Here is a 7,551-nt window from a genome sequence, read left to right as displayed (position 1 = left end):
AGTAAGAGGCGACTGGAGGATTGGTGGAAGAAAAGTAGGGAAACGACAAAAGACGGAAACGTACAAAAGCACAGTTCGCAATAGGGGATCAGAAAATTTGGGCGTTGTAGTTCATAGTGTTTTTTTCTTTTTTCATTGTTTAACCTAGGTAGGATATTAGGCAGTATAGTAGCAAGAGCTTGGTGGCGCAACCCACCGCCCCGTTCCAAAGCGATGCTCATAATATCCATCCATCCATCCACGTCGCTTCCTACGGGCGTGCTATGCGTTTCGCACTAGAAACGCGAATTTGCAGTGATTCTTTCGGTTCATAAATTAGTATATCCGGACTGCAATACGTTCACTTGCATGCTACAATGGCAGTGACGATACATTAGTATATCTCCGCCTTTGATCAGTTTTCGTTCGATAAAACTTGCTCACTGCTGCCACGGTAGTTGCGCTTTAGTTACTGCCCGAGCACAGTAGCGATGCCCTGCACAGTGACGCTCTTTATCGCGATTCAACTTTGCCGCTCAGTGGACTGCCAAATGCAACCATCGCGTGCTATGGGCGTGAATGAGATCTTTCGCGCACTCGCACTTTTTGCCATGGAAATCTACTTGTCGTTTACACTAGGTCTATGCACAAAAATTTTGCACAGCATGAATGCAGTAGTCGCATTCGTGATAATTGATTCTTGTTGAAGAAATGGCTTGAACTAAAGTGGATGTCCAACGCGTATGAAATTATAACTAGACGTTTCTCTGAGCGCTGATTTTTATTTTTTTTATTTTTTATTTAATAATACTGTCAGCCCATGAAGGGCCTTTACAGGAGTGGAAAATACAAACACATACAAGGATACAGTATGACAACAAAAGCAAGTAAATGAACAGCAGCAGACATTTCAGCAGGGACGCGAATCGGTTTGGATTTTATGCACCTTACAAACTTCCCCCCCCAAAATAATAAACGAAATGAACAGATACACCTTTGACAAAGTTACATATTAGTTAGCGGCGAAAAGAATAACATGTACACATTGCAAAAACTCCTCAATGCATGAGGCCGACATGACAGAGTCGGGAAGCGCATTCCATTCCGTAATGCCTCTCGGGACAAAACTGTACTTAAAACAGTTATTTCTGACCTGAGGGGGTGTGATGTACTGGCTGTGACGATGTCTGGATGTTTCATTTGTCGAGATTTTGAACAAGTTGTGTTTGTCGACAAGCAAGTGACCATTAATGATAAGGTAGATTAGTTTCAGTCGCTCATACTTGGTACGTAAGTCTAGCGGAGGTAAGTCGGCAAGCTTACAAAGTTCAGTGGGGGATTGGCAGTAGCGATACTTGTTAAATATGAACCTTGATGCTAACCTCTGGATTCTGTCAATCTTTTGTTGGTTGGATTTAGTGTAGGGATCCCATACAGCTTTAGCATACTCCAAGATAGGACGTATTAACGATTTATAGGCTAAAATTTTGACCTCAGGTGTCGACGCACTTATATTCCGTCTTAGGCTCCAGAGCGCTTTGCTGGCCTTACCACATACAGCGTCAATGTGTTGATTCCATCTGAGGTCAGAAGTGAACGTTACTCCTAGATACTTATGTTTATCGACTCTGCTAATAGTTATACTATTTATATTGTAAGGGTAACGCAAAATTTTTTTTTTCTTTCTCGTTATGGACATAACAACAGACTTAGCTGCGTTTAGTTCCATCTGCCAGTCGTCACACCATTTTTTAATTATTTGCAAACTAGACTGTAAATTGGCCTGATCATTACTATCCCGAATTTTATTATACATCACACAATCGTCAGCAAACAGTCTGACAGGGACACTAATATTACTGGGCAAGTCATTTATAAAGATCAGAAATAAAAGAGGACCTAGGACACTTCCTTGCGGAACTCCGGACACAACACAGGAAGGGCGTGATGTGCACCCCCCGAATTCAACGTATTGTTCTCTAGAAGAAAGGTAAGATGAAAACCACTGAGTGATTGCGGGGCTCTGAAATACAGAATCAATTTTTATGATTAACTTCGGATGGGACACTTTGTCGAATGCTTTCGCAAAGTCGAGGAAGATTATGTCTGTTTGACCACGGGAGTTTAACGTTTCAGAGAGGTCATGTACAATTTCAATGAGTTGGGTAGTTGTTGAAAGCCGTTTTCGGAAACCGTGCTGTCCAGGAAAAAACAAGTTGTATTGGTCCAAGTAAGAAACTAATTGTTTATTAACAATGTGCTCAAGGAGCTTAGAACACGCGCTTGTAATAGAAATTGGTCTGTAATTTGCCACTTCTGCTGTACTGCCACTTTTGTGTATAGGTATGATTTTTGCGCGTTTCCATGCTACCGGGAAGCAACCACTATCAACAGAGGACTGAAAAATTTTAGTTAGGTATTTAGAGTTCCATTCTGCATATCTACGTAAAAATTCATTTGGAATGCCGTCAGGACCAGGGCTCTTCTTAACATCAATATTCAGGAGAAGATTTAAAACGCCTTGTTCATTGATTTCAATGTCTGCAATGGGTGGTCTAGCAGCTGTGTAGGCTATATGAGGTGTATGACCATTATCTTTAGGAAAAACGGATGCAAAGTAAGTATTAAAATTATCAGCTTGCATTGCAGCAGTACTGCAGGATTCTGAGGATAACGGTTTTGTAGATGGGTTGACGTACCGCCAGAACTTCTGCGGTGCCTCTTTAAGGAACTTCGTAAGTGTCACATTATAAAACTTGTCTTTAGATTGTTTTATAAGGCATTTCAGGTCATGGCTCATGTGTTGAATTGAGATTTTCTTATCGGGGGTTGGATTCCTCGAACAGTCCCCACGTTTTCGCCTTAATCTTCTCTTTAGATGTATAACTTCCCTTGTAATCCAAGGATTTTTCCTTTTAATTCTTTTATAGCACTTTGGTATGTAGTTTTTAATACAATCCATGACCGTTGCAAAGTAGTAGTCCCATAAATTATCTGTACTAGTATTTGACTCAACAAGATGAACAAAATGATCGAAAGAACGCTCTAAAAAGTCTAACACACCAACATCGTTGGCAGAGGAAAACTTCAAAAATGTTTCATGAAGAGCACATGGGTATGGTACAGGTCCTAAGTTTAGAAATGCTTGCACCATTTTATGGTCCGAAAGACCATCCTCCGTTTTACATATTTCTAGATGTGGTATTAAAGAATTTGACAGAAAAATTAAATCAAGTATTGATGACTTAGTCTCACAGATTCTTGTATAATCTGTCACTACCTGGGTTAGGCCTAAACAGAAAGCTAGCTCCAAAAGCTGGTCACAACTTGAAACTTCAGTCTGTCCCGGTGAAAGTGTCGGCCAATCAATGCCGGCCAAGTTAAAATCACCTAAAAGTATAATGTTATTGCCTTGATGCATGTTCGACTCCATAAATTTTCTTAAATGCAAAATAACATCTACGGGTGAGTTAGGTGCCCTGTAAATACAACCAATAAGGACTTGATGTTCACCCAACTTTGTTTTGATCCAGACCGTTTCCATCGCTTTCTCGGTCTCAAGAATATCATATGGTACACCGTTCTTTATCAAGAATGCTACGCCACCACCTCGACCTTCCCGATCTTTTCTCACAATTGAATACCCAGCGGGTGTGACCTCCGAATCATTTACATCCTTACGCAGCCATGTCTCTGTTATACCCATAACATCTGGTTCATGCACCAAGACAATGCTCTCTAGAGATTCCAACTTATTTAGGATACTTCTGGCATTGACATTAATAATACTAAACTTTGCCTCTTTTGTACGGGGATGTCAGGTGTTTTTTGCGCGAGGTGGTTGCACAACTTTGACCCTTTCATGTTTATCTTCATCCCAACTGAACATCACATTATTAACTTTCAATTTATCGAAGATCAATGCCACTTTTGCTCCACCTTTCCTTTCCTCAGAGCAAGAATTCCACAGCTTCTTTCGTATTTCAACAATCCTTTTAGAGTAATCTTCGCTAATACTAATCTGGGTGCCTTTGAGTTTGGAACAATTTTGTAGTATTATTTTCTTATCCCTGAAATCTACGAGCTTTAGTATGATCGGGCGGTTCACACCTGGAATCCTCTTTCCGAGCCTGTGAATCCTCTCGATGGAGCCTAACTTGAGCTTGAGTATACCTTCGAATATATCGTCGTTTACTTTTTTCATTAGCATTTCCTCACTTTCTTGCCCTTCTTCCACAACTCCGCGTACAATTATGTTATTTCGTCGAGATCGGTTTTCTAAATCATCAACTTTACGGCCGAGCTCAGCCAAATTAGCATCATTCCTGATAACTAAATTCTCGATTTTAGTGAGCCTGTCACGTGTTTCATCCAGAGACAGCAATTTATTTTCTATCGTTGATAGCCTGTTTTCAACAAGTTGCAAGCTAGCATCAGAGGAAGCTTGCTTTTCTTGTATGTCATTAAGCTTAAGCAGGATTGCCTTCTGCGTTTCAAGTAATTCCTTAAGCATCTCGTCGGTCAGAGGACCAGGGTTTTCTTCGACGTCTCCGGATATTAACAGCAACATCCTCACCACTGACAAACAATCACATAAGCAATTCCAAAGGATGTGTGGACACGGCAGCACGACCAAACAGAGCGAATTGCTACGGAAACCAATATTTTTTTTACTAACCTGCACGAACAATGGTATGTCAGTCGACATAGTCACGGCCGGGCTGCCGTGTCCACTGAAGGAAAGAGCCGGGGAAGATCCTTTTATAAGCGGTGGGCGTGTGCCGACGTCAGAGTCCATTGGCGTCATCGTGCGCCCAAATGCTGCGCGGTAGTTGATGTACACGTGCGACAGCAGCGGTATCATCCAGATATCAGGATCCGGACGGGATCCGCCATCTTCACTTTCCAAAGCAGGGAAGCACGGTGCTTGAACGGACGCAAACTCCAGCGGGCAGGAGCCATGGTCCGCGCGATGTAGATGGCCAGCTGCAGTGAAGAGCACGCAGGCCGAAAAGACCTGCACGAACAATGGTATGTCAGTCGACATACCATGATCATTATTTAATTGTAAAATAAGTATTGTGCTTGATTCGTCCAAATAATGTGATTTGTTTCATGCAAATAAAAGTGGAAAACATATGGTCCCTACTGTACATTCCTGATGGAACTGTTTATTGCTTTTACACTGAACAATAAATCATTCACCTGATAACAAAATTCATGGTAATTAGAGGTTTCTTAAATGTCACATTAGTTTCAGGTAGATTAGTAATATACAAAACACCACTTCAGAAAAAATTCAAGAAGACATAGCTGAAAGCGCATCTCCACATGGTCCTGAAGTTGTTCTGCTAAGTTTCAGATGTTTTTTCTTCTCCCTTGCGGAAGTGCGGTCTTTGTTCAGAGACTTTGTGTAGAATGGAAGACGTGTCATGATGAAAAACTTTACAATACTGCTTGTCAGTGCTTCCTTATGGGCAACACAGCCAACGTGTGGCATTTGTTGCATGTGCTGCATAATCTCTGTGATGCTATCTCTGTGCAACTTGTTCCAGCTAAACCAAATGGTGTAAGAGTCCTCCAGTGCTTCAACAAAAGCAAACAGCTGACGTGTCGGATACAGCAGGCCGCCTTGGTCACAGAATGCTGTGAAGGATGAACGTTGCTTTTCTGCGTTCTCTGGTGGTGTAAGGAGAGCATCGAAGCAATCTCGGCATTTTGTTGCGAGGACCTTTCATCGTGCAACATATCCTGCCAGGTAGTACACCAGTCTGGCGTCGCTTGTTTGCTCTGGATATATGTGATCGGGCGCTAATGTGGTGGGAGAGGTCTGGAGAATGCTAGACGATTCATCCAGTTTACCAGAGTCCAGCAGGGTGTCCACGTGGCTTGCTAATTCAGCTGTCCTAACTAGAGCCTCGAGCGTTCCGCCTGCACAATTGCCAGTACATGAAGCTTTTACCAGATTATAAAAGCTAAGGCAGTTCACTGCTGTGAGGAACTGGGCCGATGTCGGGTGATCATTGCAGCCATTGAATGGGCGTATTATGCCAATAAGCTTTTCAATTGTATCTTGACTAAGCCTTGAAGTTAAAAGGCACTTGTAGCCAATTTTGTAGGCCAAAAGCCACTTGTAGGCCAAAAGTTGCAGAGTGGCTTTCAAAGTTACTCTAAGCCCCTCGGTAGTGCCAGGTGACAGGAAACCAGCCTTTGAAGGCCCTGTGTTGGCTTCCCACCCATCAATATATGCAAGGGTTTTTTTCAACACATTTTCTTTTTTCGAGTTCAGCCTGAGTGAGCTTGATGGCACTCTCGATGTCATTGCATCGATCAGATTATGCATGAAGGTGACGAACTTTACTGTAGCATCGGCGTGGTCACAGGAATCTGCAATTTTGTTCTTGTACAAAAACAAGCCATGCTGAACTTGTGGGCTAAAAAGATGGAATGCCAAATTGACCTTCATTTTTTCAAAGTTATTAGGGCTTAAGTGGACATTAGTTGTTTTTGGCATTGCTTTCAATGTGACTTAACACTTATCATGGTCATAGGCTATCTTGATGGGCCTTACGTCCACATGCCCCTCTGGTGTTTTGAAGCCTGCCTTGATGAAGCCATTGCGGACACATTTTACTAAGTGTGGAAAGTCGGAGAAGAAGAAAAGGCGTCTGTCATCTCCACAAGGATGGGCTGTCGATGGTTTGATAGCTTTTGAGCTTGCTGAAATGCCGAAATTGCGCCACATTGCCCGATTCCATGACGCCCCATCACAGGTGACGTAGTCAACTTTAAGACCAGCATTTTCAGAAAGCACAGCTTCCAAAAGAATCTTCGAGAGCAACGGTGCTTTAACATTTCCCTTAGAAGCGAAAACACAAAGGATTTGATGCCATGACCCTGAGAGAGGCTGAAACATAATAACCAGTCCATGGTCACAAGTAACTGTCTTGTCAGCCTCAGGAGTGTAGGGGCCAAGGTCAACGAAGCCGTCCACTTTACCAGAGCCGCTTGCAACAGCGAAGTTTCCTGCAAGCTTCATCTCGTCGACAACAAGGCCACCATGGCACTCAAATTCAGTCATCTGTTGCGTTTCTCTTGATATGCCAGAAAGCACTGCTGCATTGAATCCAAATCTGATTTCGTATTTCTTCATACACTTCCTGAGACAAGTGCGGCTAGGCAGCACAAGTATTTTTTGTTTTCGTACATGTTCGTAGAAACGTGGACTTTTCATGTGCATTATAATACATTCTAGCATCCACTCTGGATTATAGCGCATCCCTTTGACAGATTTGCGGCTTCCAACCTCAGAACACTGCATGATTGAAACTCCTTGTTTTTGTGGAAGCTTCTCGATCTTTTTTAGCACAGTACTTTCTTCAATATCCTCATTCTCCTGCTTCATTTGAGTGATGGTTCTATCCAAGCTTTTTACTTTGGCTCTGAGACGTCTCACTGCTTTGGTTCTTGTGCTCAACTTCTTTCCATAATCATAACTGACATTTCGCTTCTTTCCCGGCACCGTTGATCAATAAGAAGCCTTCTCAAATACTTGCAGGCGACGCACCGCAT

Source organism: Dermacentor variabilis, chromosome 4, assembly GCF_050947875.1.
Source record: "Dermacentor variabilis isolate Ectoservices chromosome 4, ASM5094787v1, whole genome shotgun sequence".
NCBI classification, from domain to species: domain Eukaryota; kingdom Metazoa; phylum Arthropoda; class Arachnida; order Ixodida; family Ixodidae; genus Dermacentor; species Dermacentor variabilis.
Note: the sequence above shows the minus strand (reverse complement) of the source record.